We start from the raw sequence: 14,841 nt of genomic DNA on the forward strand, positions 1-14,841 counted from the left end.
TTTATCTTTGCTCGTAATTTTTGTCAAATCTGTGATTCAACCGTGTGAGCCGTGGCGCCGTGGCTTAGTTGGTTAAAGCGCCTGTCTAGTAAACAGGAGATCCTGAGTTCGAATCTCGGCGGAGCCTGCGGGTTAATGTTTATTTTATCTTTGCTCGCCATTTTTGTCAAATCAGTGATTCAACCGTGTGAGCCGTCTTGCCGTGGCTTAGTTGGTTAAAGCGCCTGTCTAGTAAACAGGAGATCCTGAGTTCGAATCTCGGCGGAGCCAACGGGTTAATGTTTTATTTTATCTTTGCTCGCCATTTTTGTCAAATCAGTGATTCAACCGTGTGAGCCGTGGCGCCGTGGCTTAGTTGGTTAAAGCGCCTGTCTAGTAAACAGGAGATCCTGATCTCGAATCTCGGCGGAGCCTACGGGTTAATGTTTTATTTTATCTTTGCTCGTAATTTTTGTCAAATCAGTGATTCAACCGTGTGAGCCGTGGCGCCGTGGCTTAGTTGGTTAAAGCGCCTGTCTAGTAAACAGGAGATCCTGAGCTCGAATCTCGGCGGAACCTACGGGTTAATGTTTTATTTTTCCTCGCCATTTTAGTCAAATCTGTGATTCAACCGTGTGAGCTGTGGCGTCGTGGCTTGGTTGGTTAAAGCGCCTGTCTAGTAAACAGGAGATCCTGAGTTCGAATCTCGGCGGAGCCTACGCGTTTATGTTTTATTATATCTTTGCTCGCCATTTTTGTCAAATCAGTGATTCAACCGTGTGAGCCGTGGCGCCGTGGCTTAGTTGGTTAAAGCGCCTGTCTAGTAAACAGGAGATCCTGAGTTCGAATCTCGGCGGAGCCTACGGGTTAATGTTTATTTTATCTTTGCTCGCCATTTTAGTCAAATCAGTGATTCAACCGTGTGAGCCGTGGCGCCGTGGCTTAGTTGGTTAAAGCGCCTGTCTACTAAACAGGAGATCCGGATCTCGAATCTCGGCGGAGCCTACGGGTTGATGTTTTATTTTATCTTTGCTCGTAATTTTTGTCAAATCTGTGATTCAACCGTGTGAGCCGCGGCGCCGTGGCTTAGTTGGTTAAAGCGCCTGTCTAGTAAACAGGAGATCCTGAGCTCGAATCTCGGCGGAGCCTACGCGTTAATGTTTTATTTTATCTTTGCTCGCCATTTTTGTCAAATCAGTGATTCAACCGTGTGAGCCGTGACGACGTGGTTAAGTTGGTTAAAGCGCCTGTCTAGTACACAGGAGATTCTGAGCTCGAATCTCGGCAGAACCTACGGGTTAATATTTTATTTTATCTTTGCTCGCCATTTTTGTCAAGTCAGTCATTCAACCATACGAGCCGTGGCGCCGTTGTTGGTTAAAGCGCCTGTCTAGTAAACAGGAGATCCTGAGTTCGAATCTCGGCGGAGCCTACGGGTTAATGTTTTATTTTATCTTTGCTCGCCATTTTTGTCAAATCAGTTATTCAACCGTGTGCGCCGTGGCGCCGTGGCTTAGTTGGTTAAAGCGTCTGTCTAGTAAACAGGAGATCCTGAGTTCGAATCTCGGCGGAGCCAACGGGTTAATGTTTTATTTTATCTTTGCTCGCCATTTTTGTCAAATCAGTGATTCAACCGTGTGAGCCGTGGCGCCGTGGCTTAGTTGGTTAAAGCGCCTGTCTAGTAAACAGGAGATCCTGATCTCGAATCTCGGCGGAGCCTACGGGTTAATGTTTTATTTTATCTTTGCTCGTAATTTTTGTCAAATCAGTGATTCAACCGTGTGAGCCGTGGCGCCGTGGCTTAGTTGGTTAAAGCGCCTGTCTAGTAAACAGGAGATCCTGAGCTCGAATCTCGGCGGAACCTACGGGTTAATGTTTTATTTTTCCTCGCCATTTTAGTCAAATCTGTGATTCAACCGTGTGAGCTGTGGCGTCGTGGCTTAGTTGGTTAAAGCGCCTGTCTAGTAAACAGGAGATCCTGAGTTCGAATCTCGGCGGAGCCTACGCGTTTATGTTTTATTATATCTTTGCTCGCCATTTTTGTCAAATCAGTGATTCAACCGTGTGAGCCGTGGCGCCGTGGCTTAGTTGGTTAAAGCGCCTGTCTAGTAAACAGGAGATCCTGAGTTCGAATCTCGGCGGAGCCTACGGGTTAATGTTTATTTTATCTTTGCTCGCCATTTTAGTCAAATCAGTGATTCAACCGTGTGAGCCGTGGCGCCGTGGCTTAGTTGGTTAAAGCGCCTGTCTACTAAACAGGAGATCCTGATCTCGAATCTCGGCGGAGCCTACGGGTTGATGTTTTATTTTATCTTTGCTCGTAATTTTTGTCAAATCTGTGATTCAACCGTGTGAGCCGCGGCGCCGTGGCTTAGTTGGTTAAAGCGCCTGTCTAGTAAACAGGAGATCCTGAGCTCGAATCTCGGCGGAGCCTACGCGTTAATGTTTTATTTTATCTTTGCTCGCCATTTTTGTCAAATCAGTGATTCAACCGTGTGAGCCGTGACGACGTGGTTAAGTTGGTTAAAGCGCCTGTCTAGTACACAGGAGATTCTGAGCTCGAATCTCGGCAGAACCTACGGGTTAATATTTTATTTTATCTTTGCTCGCCATTTTTGTCAAGTCAGTCATTCAACCATACGAGCCGTGGCGCCGTTGTTGGTTAAAGCGCCTGTCTAGTAAACAGGAGATCCTGAGTTCGAATCTCGGCGGAGCCTACGGGTTAATGTTTTATTTTATCTTTGCTCGCCATTTTTGTCAAATCAGTTATTCAACCGTGTGCGCCGTGGCGCCGTGGCTTAGTTGGTTAAAGCGTCTGTCTAGTAAACAGGAGATCCTGAGTTCGAATCTCGGCGGAGCCTACGGGTTAATGTTTATTTTATCTTTGCTCGCCATTTCAGTGAAATCAGTGATTCAACCGTGTGAGCGGTGGTGCCGTGGCTTAGTTGGTTAAAGCGCCTGTCTAGTAAACAGGAGATCCTGAGTTCGAATCTCGGCGGAGCCTACGGTTTAATGTTTTATTTTATCTTTGATCGCCATTTTTGTCAAATCAGTGATTCAACCGTGTGAGCCTTAGCGCCGTGGCTTAGTTGGTTAAAGCGCCTGTCTAGTAAACAGGAGATCCTGAGCTCGAATCTCGGCGGAGCCTACGGGTTAATGTTTTATTTTATCTTTGCTCGCCATTTTTGTCAAATCAGTGATTCAACCGTGTGAGCCGTGGCGACGTGGTTTAGTTGGTTAAAGCGCCTGTCTAGTAAACAGGAGAACATGAGTTCGAATCTCGGCGGAGCCTACGGTTTAATGTTTTATTTTATCTTTGCTCGCCATTTTGGTCAAATCAGTGATTCAACCGTGTGAGCCATGGCGCCGTGGCTTAGTTGGTTAAAGCGCCTGTCTAGTAAACAGGAGATCCTGATTTCGAATCTCGGCGGAGCCTACGGGTTAATGTTTTATTTTATCTTTGCTCGTAATTTTTGTCAAATCTGTGATTCCACCGTGTGAGCCGTGGCGCCGTGGCTTAGTTGGTTAAAGCGCCTGTCTAGTAAACAGGAGATCCTGAGTGCGAATCTCGGCGGAGCCTACGGGTTAATGTTTATTTTATCTTTGCTCGCCATTTTGGTCAAATCAGTGATTCAACCGTGTGAGCCATGGCGCCGTGGCTTAGTTGGTTAAAGCGCCTGTCTAGTAAACAGGAGATCCTGATTTCGAATCTCGGCGGAGCCTACGGGTTAATGTTTTATTTTATCTTTGCTCGTAATTTTTGTCAAATCTGTGATTCCACCGTGTGAGCCGTGGCGCCGTGGCTTAGTTGGTTAAAGCGCCTGTCTAGTAAACAGGAGATCCTGAGCTCGAATCTCGGCGGAGCCTACGGGTTAATGTTTTATTTTTGCTCGCCATTTTGGTCAAATCAGTGTTTCAACTGTGTGAGCCGTGGCGCCGTGGCTTAGTTGGTTAAAGCGCCTGTCTAGTAAACAGGAGATCTTGAGTTCGAATCTCGGCGGAGCCTACGGGTTAATGTTTTATTATATCTTTGCTCGCCATTTTTGTCAAATCAGTGATTCAACCGTGTGAGCCGTGGTGCCGTGGCTTAGTTGGTTAAAGCGCCTGTCTAGTAAACAGGAGATCCTGAGTTCGAAACTCGGCGGAGCCTACAGGTTAATGTTTTATTTTATCTTTGCTCGCCATTTTTGTCAAATCCGTGATTCAACCGTGTGAGCCGTGGCGCCGTGGCTTAGTTGGTTAAAGCGCCTGTCTAGTAAACTGGAGATCCTGATCTCGAATCTCGGCGGAGCCTACGGGTTAATGTTTTATTTTATCTTTGCTCGAAATTTTTGTCAAATCTGTGATTCAACCGTGTGAGCCGTGGCGCCGTGGCTTAGTTGGTTAAAGCGCCTGTCTAGTAAACAGGAGATCCTGCGTTCGAATCACGGCGGAGCCAACGGGTTAATGTTTTATTTTATCTTTGCTCGCCATTTTTGTCAAATCAGTGATTCAACCGTGTGAGCCGTGGCGCCGTGGCTTAGTTGGTTAAAGCGCCTGTCTAGTAAACAGGAGATCCTGATCTCGAATCTCGGCGGAGCCTACGGGTTAATGTTTTATTTTATCTTTGCTCGTAATTTTTGTCAAATCTGTGATTCAACCGTGTGAGCCGTGGCGCCGTGGCCTAGTTGGTTAAAGCGCCTGTCTAGTAAACAGGAGATCCTGAGTTCGAATCTCGGCGGAGCCTACGGGTTAATGTTTATTTTATCTTTGCTCGCCATTTTAGTCAAATCTGTGATTCATTCGTGTGAGCTGTGGCGTCGTGGCTTAGTTGGTTAAAGCGCCTGTCTAGTAAACAGGAGATCCTGAGTTCGAATCTCGGCGGAGCCTACGCGTTAATGTTTTATTATATCTTTTCTCGCAATTTTTGTCAAATCAGTGATTTAACCGTGTGAGCCGTGGCGCCGTGGCTTAGTTGGTTAAAGCGTCTGTCTAGTAAACAGGAGATCCTGAGTTCGAATCTCGGCGGAGCCTACGGGTTAATGTTTATTTTATCTTTGCTCGCCATTTTAGTCAAATCAGTGATTCAACCGTGTGAGCCGTGGCGCCGTGGCTTAGTTGGTTAAAGCGCCTGTCTAGTAAACAGGAGATCCTGAGCTCGAATCTCGGCGGAGCCTACGGGTTAATGTTTTATTTTTGCTCGCCATTTTTGTCAAATCAGTGTTTCAACTGTGTGAGCCGTGGCGCCGTGGCTTAGTTGGTTAAAGCGCCTGTCTAGTAAACAGGAGATCCTGAGTTCGAATCTCGGCGGAGCCTACGGGTTAATGTTTTATTTTATCTTTGCTCGCCATTTTTGTCAAATCAGTGATTCAACCGTGTGAGCCGTGGCGCCGTGGCTTAGTTGGTTAAAGCGCCTGTCTAGTAAACAGGAGATCCTGAGCTCGAATCTCGGCGGAGCCTACGCGTTAATGTTTTATTTTATCTTTGCTCGCCATTTTGGTCAAATCAGTGATTCAACCGTGTGAGCCGTGGCGCCGTGGCTTAGTTGGTTAACGCGCCTGTCTAGTAAACAGGAGATCCTGAGCTCGAATCTCATCGGAGCCTCCGGGTTAATGTTTTATTTTATCTTTGCTCGCCATTTTTGTCAAATCAGTGATTCAACCGTGTGAGCCGTGGCGCCGTTGCTTAGTTGGTTAAAGCGCCTGTATAGTAAACAGGAGATCCTGAGTTCGAATCTCGGCGGAGCCTACGGGTTAATGTTTATTTTATCTTTGCTCGCCATTTTTGTCAAATCAGTGATTCAACCGTGTGAGACGTGGCGCCGTGGCTTAGTTGGTTAACGCGCCTGTCTATTAAACAGGAGATCCTGAGTTCGAATCTCGGCGGAGCCTACGGGTTAATGTTTTATTTTATCTTTGCTCGCCATTTTTGTCAAATCAGTGATTCAACCGTGTGAACCGTGGCGCCGTGGCTTAGTTGGTTAACGCGCCTGTCTAGTAAACAGGAGATCCTGAGTTCGAATCTCGGCGGAGCATACGGGTTAATGTTTTATTTTATCTTTGCTCGCCATTTTTGTCAAATCAGTGATTCAACCGTGTGAGCCGTGGTGCCGTGGCTTAGTTGGTTAAGGCGCCTGTCTAGTAAACAGGAAATCCTGAGTTCGAATCTCGGCGGAGCCTATGCGTTAATGTTTTATTTTATCTTTGCTCGCCATTTTTGTCAAATCAGTGATTCAACCGTGTGATCGGTGGTGCCGTGGCTTAGTTGGTTAAAGCGCCTGTCTAGTAAACAGGAGATCCTGAGTTCGAATCTCGGCGGAGCCTACGGTTTAATGTTTATTTTATCTTTGCTCGCCATTTTAGTCAAATCAGTGATTCAACCGTGTGAGCCGTGGCGCCGTGGCTTAGTTGGTTAACGCGCCTGTCTAGTAAACAGGAGATCCTGAGTTCGAATCTCGGCGGAGCCTACGGGTTAATGTTTTATTTTATCTTTGCTCGCCATTTTTGTCAAATCAGTGATTCAACCGTGTGAACCGTGGCGCCGTGGCTTAGTTGGTTAACGCGCCTGTCTAGTAAACAGGAGATCCTGAGTTCGAATCTCGGCGGAGCCTACGGGTTAATGGTTTATTTTATCTTTGCTCGCCATTTTTGTCAAATCAGTGATTCAACCGTGTGAGCCGTGGTGCCGTGGCTTAGTTGGTTAAGGCGCCTGTCTAGTAAACAGGAAATCCTGAGTTCGAATCTCGGCGGAGCCTATGCGTTAATGTTTTATTTTATCTTTGCTCGCCATTTTTGTCAAATCAGTGATTCAACCGTGTGAGCCGTGGTGCCGTGGCTTAGTTGGTTAAGGCGCCTGTCTAGTAAACAGGAAATCCTGAGTTCGAATCTCGGCGGAGCCTATGCGTTAATGTTTTATTTTATCTTTGCTCGCCATTTCAGTCAAATCAGTGATTCAACCGTGTGAGCCGTGGTGCCGTGGCTTAGTTGGTTAAAGTGCCTGTCTAGTAAACAGGAGATCCTGAGCTCGAATCTCGGCAGAACCTACGGGTTAATATTTTATTTTATCTTTGCTCGCCATTTTTGTCAAGTCAGTCATTCAACCATACGAGCCGTGGCGCCGTTGTTGGTTAAAGCGCCTGTCTAGTAAACAGGAGATCCTGAGTTCGAATCTCGGCGGAGCCTACGCGTTAATGTTTTATTTTATCTTTGCTCGCCATTTTTGTCAAATCAGTGATTCAACCGTGTGAGCCGTGGCGCCGTGGCTTAGTTGGTTAAAGCGCCTGTCTAGTAAACAGGAGAACATGAGTTCGAATCTCGGCGGAGCCTACGGTTTAATGTTTATTTTATCTTTGCTCGCCATTTTAGTCAAATCAGTGATTCAACCGTGTGAGCCGTGGCTACGTGGTTTAGTTGGTTAAAGCGCCTGTCTAGTACACAGGAGATCCTGAGCTCGAATCTCGGCAGAAACTACGGGTTAATATTTTATTTTATCTTTGCTCGCCATTTTTGTCAAGTCAGTCATTCAACCATACGAGCCGTGGCGCCGTTGTTGGTTAAAGCGCCTGTCTAGTAAACAGGAGATCCTGAGTTCGAATCTCGGCGGAGCCTACGCGTTAATGTTTTATTTTATCTTTGCTCGCCATTTTTGTCAAATCAGTGATTCAAGCGTGTGAGCCGTGGCGCCGTGGCTTAGTTGGTTAAAGCGCCTGTCTAGTAAACAGGAGATCCTGAGCTCGAATCTCGGCGGAGCCTACGGGTTAATGTTTTATTTTATCTTTGCTCGCCATTTTTGTCAAATCAGTGATTCAACCGTGTGAGCCGTGGCGCCGTGGCTTAGTTGGTTAAAGCGCCTGTCTAGTAAACAGGAGAACATGAGTTCGAATCTCGGCGGAGCCTACGGTTTAATTTTTATTTTATCTTTGCTCGCCATTTTAGTCAAATCAGTGATTCAACCGTGTGAGCCGTGGCTACGTGGTTTAGTTGGTTAAAGCGCCTGTCTAGTAAACAGGAGATCCTGAGTTCGAATCTCGGCGGAGCCTACGCGTTAATGTTTTATTTTATCTTTGCTCGCCATTTTTGTCAAATCAGTGATTCAACCGGGTGAGCCGTGGCGCCGTGGCTTAGTTGGTTAAAGCGCCTGTCTAGTAAACAGGAGATCCTGAGCTCGAATCTCGGCGGAGCCTACGGGTTAATGTTTTATTTTATCTTTGCTCGCCATTTTTGTCAAATCAGTGATTCAACCGGGTGAGCCGTGGCGCCGTGGCTTAGTTGGTTAAAGCGCCTGTCTAGTAAACAGGAGATCCTGAGCTCGAATCTCGGCGGAGCCTACGGGTTAATGTTTTATTTTATCTTTGCTCGCCATTTTTGTCAAATCAGTGATTCAACCGTGTGAGCCATGGCGCCGTGGCTTAGTTGGTTAAAGCGCCTGTCTAGTAAACAGGAGATCCTGAGTGCGAATCTCGGCGGAGCCTACGGGTTAATGTTTATTTTATCTTTGCTCGCCATTTTAGTCAAATCAGTGATTCAACCGTGTGAGCCGTGGCGCCGTGGCTTAGTTGGTTAAAGCGCCTGTCTAGTAAACAGGAGATCCTGAGCTCGAATCTCGGCGGAGCCTACGGGTTAATGTTTTATTTTTGCTCGCCATTTTGGTCAAATCAGTGTTTCAACTGTGTGAGCCGTGGCGCCGTGGCTTAGTTGGTTAAAGCGCCTGTCTAGTAAACAGGAGATCTTGAGTTCGAATCTCGGCGGAGCCTACGGGTTAATGTTTTATTATATCTTTGCTCGCCATTTTTGTCAAATCAGTGATTCAACCGTGTGAGCCGTGGTGCCGTGGCTTAGTTGGTTAAAGCGCCTGTCTAGTAAACAGGAGATCCTGAGTTCGAAACTCGGCGGAGCCTACGGGTTAATGTTTTATTTTATTTTTGCTCGCCATTTTTGTCAAATCCGTGATTCAACCGTGTGAGCCGTGGCGCCGTGGCTTAGTTGGTTAAAGCGCCTGTCTAGTAAACAGGAGATCCTGTGTTCGAATCTCGGCGGAGCCTACGGGTTAATGTTTTATTATATCTTTGCTCGCCATTTTTGTCAAATCAGTGATTCAACCGTGTGAGCCGTGGCGCCGTGGCTTAGTTGGTTAAAGCGCCTGTCTAGTAAACAGGGTATCCTGAGTTCGAATCTCGGCGGAGCCTGCGGGTTAATGTTTATTTTATCTTTGCTCGCCATTTTTGTCAAATCAGTGATTCAACCGTGTGAGCCGTCTTGCCGTGGCTTAGTTGGTTAAAGCGCCTGTCTAGTAAACAGGAGATCCTGCGTTCGAATCTCGGCGGAGCCAACGGGTTAATGTTTTATTTTATCTTTGCTCGCCATTTTTGTCAAATCAGTGATTGAACCGTGTGAGCCGTGGCGCCGTGGCTTAGTTGGTTAAAGCGCCTGTCTAGTAAACAGGAGATCCTGATCTCGAAGCTCGGCGGAGCCTACGGGTTAATGTTTTATTTTATCTTTGCTCGTAATTTTTGTCAAATCTGTGATTCAACCGTGTGAGCCGTGGCGCCGTGGCTTAGTTGGTTAAAGCGCCTGTCTAGTAAACAGGAGATCCTGAGTTCGAATCTCGGTGGAGCCTACGGGTTAATGTTTATTTTATCTTTGCTCACCATTTTAGTCAAATCTGTGATTCAACCGTGTGAGCTGTGGCGTCGTGGCTTAGTTGGTTAAAGCGCCTGTCTAGTAAACAGGAGATCCTGAGTTCGAATCACGGCGGAGCCTACGGGTTAATGTTTATTTTATCTTTGCTCGCCATTTTAGTCAAATCAGTGATTCAACCGTGTGAGCCGTGGCGCCGTGGCTTAGTTGGTTAAAGCGCCTGTCTAATAAACAGGAGATCCTGAGCTCGAATCTCGGCGGAGCCTACGGGTTAATGTTTTATTTTTGCTCGCCATTTTTGTCAAATCAGTGTTTCAACTTTATGAGCCGTGGCGCCGTGGCTTAGTTGGTTAAAGCGCCTGTCTAGTAAACAGGAAATCCTGAGTTCGAATCTCGGCGGAGCCTACGGGTTAATGTTTTATTTTATCTTTGCTCGCCATTTTTGTCAAATCAGTGATTCAACCGTGTGAGCCGTGGCGCCGTGGCTTAGTTGGTTAAAGCGCCTGTCTACTAAACAGGAGATCCTGATCTCGAATCTCGGCGGAGCCTACGGGTTAATGTTTTATTTTATCTTTGCTCGCCATTTTTGTCAAATCAGTGATTCAACCGTGTGAGCCGTGGCGCCGTGGCTTAGTTGGTTAACGCGCCTGTCTAGTAAACAGGAGATCCTGAGCTCGAATCTCATCGGAGCCTCCGGGTTAATGTTTTATTTTATCTTTGCTCGCCATTTTTGTCAAATCAGTGATTCAACCGTGTGAGCCGTGGCGCCGTGGCTTAGTTGGTTAAAGCGCCTGTCTAGTAAACATTAGATCCTGAGTTCGAATCTCGGCGGAGCCTACGGGTTAATGTTTTATTTTATCTTTGCTCGCCATTTTTGTCAAATCAGTGATTCAACCGTGTGAGCCGTGGCGCCGTGGCTTAGTTGGTTAACGCGCCTGTCTAGTAAACAGGAGATCCTGAGTTCGAATCTCGGCGGAGCCTACGGGTTAATGTTTTATTTTATCTTTGCTCGCCATTTTTGTCAAATCAGTGATTCAACCGTGTGAGCCGTGGCGCCGTGGCTTAGTTGGTTAAAGCCCCTGTCTAGTAAACAGGAGATCCTGAGTTCGAATCTCGGAGGAGCCTACGGGTTAACGTTCTATTTTATCTTTGCTCGCCATTTTTGTCAAATCAGTGATTTAACCGTGTGAGCCGTGGCGCCGTGGCTTAGTTGGTTAAAGCGCCTGTCTAGTAAACAGGAGATCCTGAGTTCGAATCTCGGAGGAGCCTACGGGTTAATGTTTTATTTTATCTTTGCACGCCATTTTTGTCAAATCAGTGATTCAATCGCGTGAGCCGTGGCGCCGTGGCTTAGTTGGTTAAAGCGCCTGTCTAGTAAACAGGAGATCCTGAGCTCGAATCTCGGCGGAGCCTACGGGTTAATGTGTTATTTTATCTTTGCTCGCCATTTTTGTCAAATCAGTGATTCAACCGTACGAGCCGTGGCGCCGTTGTTTTTTAAAGCGCCTGTCTAGTAAACAGGAGATCCTGAGTTCGAATCTCGGCGGAGCCTACGCGTTAATGTTTTATTTTATCTTTGCTCGCCATTTTTGTCAAATCAGTGATTTAACCGTGTGAGCCGTGGCGCCGTGGCTTAGTTGGTTAAAGCGCCTGTCTAGTAAACAGGAGATCTTGAGTTCAAATCTCGGCGTAGCCTACGGGTTAATGTTTTATTTTATCTTTGCTCGCCATTTTTGTCAAATCAGTGATTTAACCGTGTGAGCCGTGGCGCCGTGGCTTAGTTGGTTAAAGCGCCTGTCTAGTAAACAGGAGATCCTGAGCTCGAATCTCGGCGGAGCCTACGGGTTAATGTGTTATTTTATCTTTGCTCGCCATTTTTGCCAAATCAGTGATTCAACCGTACGAGCCGTGGCGCCGTTGTTGGTTAAAGCGCCTGTCTAGTAAACAGGAGATCCTGAGTTCGAATCTCGGCGGAGCCTACGCGTTAATGTTTTATTTTATCTTTGCTCGCCATTTTTGTCAAATCAGTGATTCAACCGTGTGAGCCGTGGCGCCGTGGCTTAGTTGGTTAAAGCGCCTGTCTAGTAAACAGGAGATCCTGAGTTCGAATCTCGGAGGAGCCTACGGGTTAATGTTTTATTTTATCTTTGCACGCCATTTTTGTCAAATCAGTGATTCAATTGGGTGAGCCGTGGCGCAGTGGCTTAGTTGGTTAAAGCGCCTGTCTAGTAAACAGGAGATCCTGAGTTCGAATCTCGGAGGAGCCTACGGGTTAATGTTTTATTTTATCTTTGCACGCCATTTTTGTCAAATCAGTGATTCAATCGTGTGAGCCGTGGCGCCGTGTCTTAGTTGGTTAAAGCGCCTGTCTAGTAAACAGGAGATCCTGCGTTCGAATCTCGGCGGAGCCTACGGGTTAATGTTTTATTTTATCTTTGCTCGCCATTTTTGTCAAATCAGTGATTCAATCGTGTGAGCCGTGGCGCCGTGGCTTAGTTGGTTAAAGCGCCTGTCTAGTAAACAGGAGATCCTGCGTTCGAATCTCGGCGGAACCTACGGGTTAATGTTTTATTTTATCTTTGCTCGCCATTTTTGTCAAATCAGTGATTCAACCGTGTGAGCCGTGGCGGCGTGGCTTAGTTGGTTAACGCGCCTGTCTAGTAAACAGGAGATCCTGAGTTCGAATCTCGGCGGAGCCTACGGGTTAATGTTTTATTTTATCTTTGCTCGCCATTTTTGTCAAATCAGTGTTTCAACTGCGTGAGCCGTGGCGCCGGGGCTTAGTTGGTTAAAGCGCCTGTCTAGTAAACAGGAGATCCTGAGTTCGAATCTCGGCGGAGCCTACGGGTTAATTTTTTATTTTATCTTTGCTCGCCATTTTTGTCAAATCAGTGATTCAACCGTACGAGCCGTGGCGCCGTTGTTGGTTAAAGCGCCTGTCTAGTAAACAGGAGATCCTGAGTTCGAATCTCGGCGGAGCCTACGCGTTAATGTTTTATTTTATCTTTGATCGCCATTTTTGTCAAATCAGTGATTCAACCGTGTGAGCCGTGGCGCCGTGGCTTAGTTGGTTAACGCGCCTGTCTAGTAAACAGGAGATACTGAGTTCGAATCTCGGCGGAGCCTACGGGTTAATGTTTTATTTTATCTTTGCTCGCCATTTTTGTCAAATCAGTGATTCAACCGTACGAGCCGTGGCGCCGTTGTTGGTTAAAGCGCCTGTCTAGTAAACCGGAGGTCCTGAGTTCGAATCTCGGCGGAGCCTACGGGTTAATGTTTTATTTTATCTTTGCTCGCCATTTTTGTCAAATCAGTGATTCAATTGTGTGAGCCGTGGCGCCGTGGCTTAGTTGGTTAAAGCGCCTGTCTAGTAAACAGGAGATCCTGAGTTCGAATCTCGGAGGAGCCTACGGGTTAATGTTTTATTTTATCTTTGCACGCCATTTTTGTCAAATCAGTGATTCAACCGTGTGAGCCGTGGCGCCGTGGCTTAGTTGGTTAACGCGCCTGTCTAGTAAACAGGAGATCCTGAGTTCGAATCTCGGCGGAGCCTACGGGTTAATGTTTTATTTTATCTTTGCTCGCCATTTTTGTCAAATCAGTGTTTCAACTGTGTGAGCCGTGGCGCCGTGGCTTAGTTGGTTAAAGCGCCTGTCTAATAAACAGGAGATCCTGAGTTCGAATCTCGGCGGAGCCTACGGGTTAATGTTTTATTTTATCTTTGCTCGCCATTTTTGTCAAATCAGTGATTCAACCGTGTGAGCCGTGGTGCCGTGGCTTAGTTGGTGTAAGCGCCTGTCTAGTAAACAGGAGATCCTGAGTTCGAATCTCGGCGGAGCCTACGGGTTAATGTTTTATTTTATCTTTGCTCGCCATTTTTGTCAAATCAGTGATTCAACCGTGTGAGCCGTTGTGCCGTGACTTAAATGGTTAAAGCGCCTGTCCAGTAAACAGAAGATCCTGAGTTCGAATCTCGGCGGAGCCTACGGGTTAATGTTTTATTTTATCTTTGTTCGCCATTTTTGTCAAATCAGTGATTCAACTGTGTGAGCCGTGGCGACGTGCCTTAGTTGGTTAAAGCGCCTGTCTAGTAAACAGGAGATCCTGAGCTCGTATCTCGGTGGGGCCTACGGGTTAATGTTTTATTTTATCTTTGCTCGCCATTTTTGTCAAATCAGTGATTCAACCGTACGAGCCGTGGCGCCGTTGTTGGTTAAAGCGCCTGTCTAGTAAACAGGAGGTCCTGAGTTCGAATCTCGGCGGAGCCTTCGGGTTAATGTTTTATTTTATCTTTGCTCGCCATTTTTGTCAAATCAGTGATTCAACCATGTGAGCCGTGGTGCCGTGGCTTAAATGGTTAAAGCGCCTGTCTAGTAAACAGGAGATCCTGAGTTCGAATCTCGGCGGAGCCTACGGGTTAATGGTTTATTTTATCTTTGCTCGCCATTTTTGTCAAATCAGTGATTCAACCGTGTGAGCCGTGGCGACGTGGCTTAGTTGGTTAAAGCGCCTGTCTAGTAAACAGGAGATCCTGAGCTCGAATCTCGGCGGAGCCTACGGGTTAATGTTTTATTTTATCTTTGCTCGCCATTTTTGTCAAATCAGTGATTCAACCGTGTGAGCCGTGGCGCCGTGGCTTAGTTGGTTAAAGCGCCTGTCTAGTAAACAGGAAATCCTGAGTTCGAATCTCGGCGGAGCCTACGGGTTAATGTTTTATTTTATCTTTGCTCGCCATTTTTGTCAAATCAGTGTTTCAACTGTGTGCGCCGTGGCGCCGTGGCTTAGTTGGTTAAAGCGCCTGTCTAGTAAACAGGAGATCCTGAGTTCAAATCTCGGCGGAGCCTACGCGTTAATGTTTTATTTTATCTTTGATCGCCATTTTTGTCAAATCAGTGATTCAACTGTGTGAGCCGTGGCGACGTGGCTTAGTTGGTTAAAGCGCCTGTCTAGTAAACAGGAGATCCTGAGTTCGAATCTCGACGGAGCCTACGGGTTAATGTTTTATTTTATCTTTGCTCGCCATTTTTGTCAAATCAGTGTTTCAACTGTGTGAGCCGTGGCGCCGTGGCTTAGTTGGTTAAAGCGCCTGTCTAGTAAACCGGAGATCCTGAGTTCGAATCTCGGCGGAGCCTACGCGTTAATATTTTATTTTATCTTTGATCGCCATTTTTGTCAAATCAGTGATTCAACCGTGTGAGCCGTGGCGCCGTGGCTTAGTTGGTTAACGCGCCTGTCTAGTAAACAGGAG

The 14,841-nt window shown here is 46.7% G+C and overlaps 37 non-coding genes across 37 annotated transcripts; all 37 read left to right on the forward strand.

Moving 5' to 3' along the window:
* The first annotated feature begins 53 nt into the window (after positions 1 to 53).
* TRNAT-AGU (transfer RNA threonine (anticodon AGU)) lies at positions 54 to 127 on the forward strand. Its single transcript has one exon. It is a non-coding gene; the product is annotated as a tRNA-Thr (tRNA).
* A 67-nt stretch (positions 128 to 194) lies between these two features.
* TRNAT-AGU (transfer RNA threonine (anticodon AGU)) lies at positions 195 to 270 on the forward strand. Its single transcript has one exon. It is a non-coding gene; the product is annotated as a tRNA-Thr (tRNA).
* A 497-nt stretch (positions 271 to 767) lies between these two features.
* TRNAT-AGU (transfer RNA threonine (anticodon AGU)) lies at positions 768 to 841 on the forward strand. The gene has a single exon. It is a non-coding gene; the product is annotated as a tRNA-Thr (tRNA).
* A 640-nt stretch (positions 842 to 1,481) lies between these two features.
* TRNAT-AGU (transfer RNA threonine (anticodon AGU)) lies at positions 1,482 to 1,555 on the forward strand. The gene has a single exon. It is a non-coding gene; the product is annotated as a tRNA-Thr (tRNA).
* A 353-nt stretch (positions 1,556 to 1,908) lies between these two features.
* Positions 1,909 to 1,982, forward strand: TRNAT-AGU (transfer RNA threonine (anticodon AGU)). The gene has a single exon. It is a non-coding gene; the product is annotated as a tRNA-Thr (tRNA).
* Positions 1,983 to 2,052: 70 nt separating this feature from the next.
* Positions 2,053 to 2,126, forward strand: TRNAT-AGU (transfer RNA threonine (anticodon AGU)). The gene has a single exon. It is a non-coding gene; the product is annotated as a tRNA-Thr (tRNA).
* A 640-nt stretch (positions 2,127 to 2,766) lies between these two features.
* Positions 2,767 to 2,840, forward strand: TRNAT-AGU (transfer RNA threonine (anticodon AGU)). Its single transcript has one exon. It is a non-coding gene; the product is annotated as a tRNA-Thr (tRNA).
* Positions 2,841 to 2,909: 69 nt separating this feature from the next.
* On the forward strand, positions 2,910 to 2,983 carry TRNAT-AGU (transfer RNA threonine (anticodon AGU)). The gene has a single exon. It is a non-coding gene; the product is annotated as a tRNA-Thr (tRNA).
* Positions 2,984 to 3,911: 928 nt separating this feature from the next.
* TRNAT-AGU (transfer RNA threonine (anticodon AGU)) lies at positions 3,912 to 3,985 on the forward strand. Its single transcript has one exon. It is a non-coding gene; the product is annotated as a tRNA-Thr (tRNA).
* Positions 3,986 to 4,055: 70 nt separating this feature from the next.
* TRNAT-AGU (transfer RNA threonine (anticodon AGU)) lies at positions 4,056 to 4,129 on the forward strand. The gene has a single exon. It is a non-coding gene; the product is annotated as a tRNA-Thr (tRNA).
* Positions 4,130 to 4,631: 502 nt separating this feature from the next.
* Positions 4,632 to 4,705, forward strand: TRNAT-AGU (transfer RNA threonine (anticodon AGU)). Its single transcript has one exon. It is a non-coding gene; the product is annotated as a tRNA-Thr (tRNA).
* Positions 4,706 to 4,774: 69 nt separating this feature from the next.
* Positions 4,775 to 4,848, forward strand: TRNAT-AGU (transfer RNA threonine (anticodon AGU)). Its single transcript has one exon. It is a non-coding gene; the product is annotated as a tRNA-Thr (tRNA).
* Positions 4,849 to 4,918: 70 nt separating this feature from the next.
* On the forward strand, positions 4,919 to 4,992 carry TRNAT-AGU (transfer RNA threonine (anticodon AGU)). Its single transcript has one exon. It is a non-coding gene; the product is annotated as a tRNA-Thr (tRNA).
* A 69-nt stretch (positions 4,993 to 5,061) lies between these two features.
* On the forward strand, positions 5,062 to 5,135 carry TRNAT-AGU (transfer RNA threonine (anticodon AGU)). The gene has a single exon. It is a non-coding gene; the product is annotated as a tRNA-Thr (tRNA).
* A 65-nt stretch (positions 5,136 to 5,200) lies between these two features.
* TRNAT-AGU (transfer RNA threonine (anticodon AGU)) lies at positions 5,201 to 5,274 on the forward strand. The gene has a single exon. It is a non-coding gene; the product is annotated as a tRNA-Thr (tRNA).
* A 70-nt stretch (positions 5,275 to 5,344) lies between these two features.
* Positions 5,345 to 5,418, forward strand: TRNAT-AGU (transfer RNA threonine (anticodon AGU)). Its single transcript has one exon. It is a non-coding gene; the product is annotated as a tRNA-Thr (tRNA).
* Positions 5,419 to 5,775: 357 nt separating this feature from the next.
* TRNAN-AUU (transfer RNA asparagine (anticodon AUU)) lies at positions 5,776 to 5,849 on the forward strand. Its single transcript has one exon. It is a non-coding gene; the product is annotated as a tRNA-Asn (tRNA).
* A 358-nt stretch (positions 5,850 to 6,207) lies between these two features.
* TRNAT-AGU (transfer RNA threonine (anticodon AGU)) lies at positions 6,208 to 6,281 on the forward strand. Its single transcript has one exon. It is a non-coding gene; the product is annotated as a tRNA-Thr (tRNA).
* Positions 6,282 to 7,209: 928 nt separating this feature from the next.
* TRNAT-AGU (transfer RNA threonine (anticodon AGU)) lies at positions 7,210 to 7,283 on the forward strand. The gene has a single exon. It is a non-coding gene; the product is annotated as a tRNA-Thr (tRNA).
* Positions 7,284 to 7,635: 352 nt separating this feature from the next.
* TRNAT-AGU (transfer RNA threonine (anticodon AGU)) lies at positions 7,636 to 7,709 on the forward strand. Its single transcript has one exon. It is a non-coding gene; the product is annotated as a tRNA-Thr (tRNA).
* A 70-nt stretch (positions 7,710 to 7,779) lies between these two features.
* TRNAT-AGU (transfer RNA threonine (anticodon AGU)) lies at positions 7,780 to 7,853 on the forward strand. The gene has a single exon. It is a non-coding gene; the product is annotated as a tRNA-Thr (tRNA).
* Positions 7,854 to 7,922: 69 nt separating this feature from the next.
* Positions 7,923 to 7,996, forward strand: TRNAT-AGU (transfer RNA threonine (anticodon AGU)). The gene has a single exon. It is a non-coding gene; the product is annotated as a tRNA-Thr (tRNA).
* A 70-nt stretch (positions 7,997 to 8,066) lies between these two features.
* On the forward strand, positions 8,067 to 8,140 carry TRNAT-AGU (transfer RNA threonine (anticodon AGU)). Its single transcript has one exon. It is a non-coding gene; the product is annotated as a tRNA-Thr (tRNA).
* Positions 8,141 to 8,210: 70 nt separating this feature from the next.
* TRNAT-AGU (transfer RNA threonine (anticodon AGU)) lies at positions 8,211 to 8,284 on the forward strand. Its single transcript has one exon. It is a non-coding gene; the product is annotated as a tRNA-Thr (tRNA).
* A 213-nt stretch (positions 8,285 to 8,497) lies between these two features.
* On the forward strand, positions 8,498 to 8,571 carry TRNAT-AGU (transfer RNA threonine (anticodon AGU)). The gene has a single exon. It is a non-coding gene; the product is annotated as a tRNA-Thr (tRNA).
* Positions 8,572 to 8,636: 65 nt separating this feature from the next.
* TRNAT-AGU (transfer RNA threonine (anticodon AGU)) lies at positions 8,637 to 8,710 on the forward strand. The gene has a single exon. It is a non-coding gene; the product is annotated as a tRNA-Thr (tRNA).
* Positions 8,711 to 8,780: 70 nt separating this feature from the next.
* On the forward strand, positions 8,781 to 8,854 carry TRNAT-AGU (transfer RNA threonine (anticodon AGU)). The gene has a single exon. It is a non-coding gene; the product is annotated as a tRNA-Thr (tRNA).
* Positions 8,855 to 9,068: 214 nt separating this feature from the next.
* TRNAT-AGU (transfer RNA threonine (anticodon AGU)) lies at positions 9,069 to 9,142 on the forward strand. The gene has a single exon. It is a non-coding gene; the product is annotated as a tRNA-Thr (tRNA).
* Positions 9,143 to 9,499: 357 nt separating this feature from the next.
* TRNAT-AGU (transfer RNA threonine (anticodon AGU)) lies at positions 9,500 to 9,573 on the forward strand. Its single transcript has one exon. It is a non-coding gene; the product is annotated as a tRNA-Thr (tRNA).
* A 351-nt stretch (positions 9,574 to 9,924) lies between these two features.
* TRNAT-AGU (transfer RNA threonine (anticodon AGU)) lies at positions 9,925 to 9,998 on the forward strand. The gene has a single exon. It is a non-coding gene; the product is annotated as a tRNA-Thr (tRNA).
* A 790-nt stretch (positions 9,999 to 10,788) lies between these two features.
* TRNAT-AGU (transfer RNA threonine (anticodon AGU)) lies at positions 10,789 to 10,862 on the forward strand. Its single transcript has one exon. It is a non-coding gene; the product is annotated as a tRNA-Thr (tRNA).
* A 70-nt stretch (positions 10,863 to 10,932) lies between these two features.
* Positions 10,933 to 11,006, forward strand: TRNAT-AGU (transfer RNA threonine (anticodon AGU)). The gene has a single exon. It is a non-coding gene; the product is annotated as a tRNA-Thr (tRNA).
* Positions 11,007 to 11,359: 353 nt separating this feature from the next.
* TRNAT-AGU (transfer RNA threonine (anticodon AGU)) lies at positions 11,360 to 11,433 on the forward strand. Its single transcript has one exon. It is a non-coding gene; the product is annotated as a tRNA-Thr (tRNA).
* A 209-nt stretch (positions 11,434 to 11,642) lies between these two features.
* Positions 11,643 to 11,716, forward strand: TRNAT-AGU (transfer RNA threonine (anticodon AGU)). Its single transcript has one exon. It is a non-coding gene; the product is annotated as a tRNA-Thr (tRNA).
* Positions 11,717 to 12,928: 1,212 nt separating this feature from the next.
* On the forward strand, positions 12,929 to 13,002 carry TRNAT-AGU (transfer RNA threonine (anticodon AGU)). The gene has a single exon. It is a non-coding gene; the product is annotated as a tRNA-Thr (tRNA).
* A 1,217-nt stretch (positions 13,003 to 14,219) lies between these two features.
* On the forward strand, positions 14,220 to 14,293 carry TRNAT-AGU (transfer RNA threonine (anticodon AGU)). Its single transcript has one exon. It is a non-coding gene; the product is annotated as a tRNA-Thr (tRNA).
* A 70-nt stretch (positions 14,294 to 14,363) lies between these two features.
* On the forward strand, positions 14,364 to 14,437 carry TRNAT-AGU (transfer RNA threonine (anticodon AGU)). Its single transcript has one exon. It is a non-coding gene; the product is annotated as a tRNA-Thr (tRNA).
* The last annotated feature ends 404 nt before the right edge of the window (positions 14,438 to 14,841 follow it).

Source organism: Leiobunum rupestre, chromosome 7 (genome assembly GCF_980474605.1).
Source record: "Leiobunum rupestre chromosome 7, qqLeiRupe1.1.hap1, whole genome shotgun sequence".
NCBI classification, from domain to species: domain Eukaryota; kingdom Metazoa; phylum Arthropoda; class Arachnida; order Opiliones; family Sclerosomatidae; genus Leiobunum; species Leiobunum rupestre.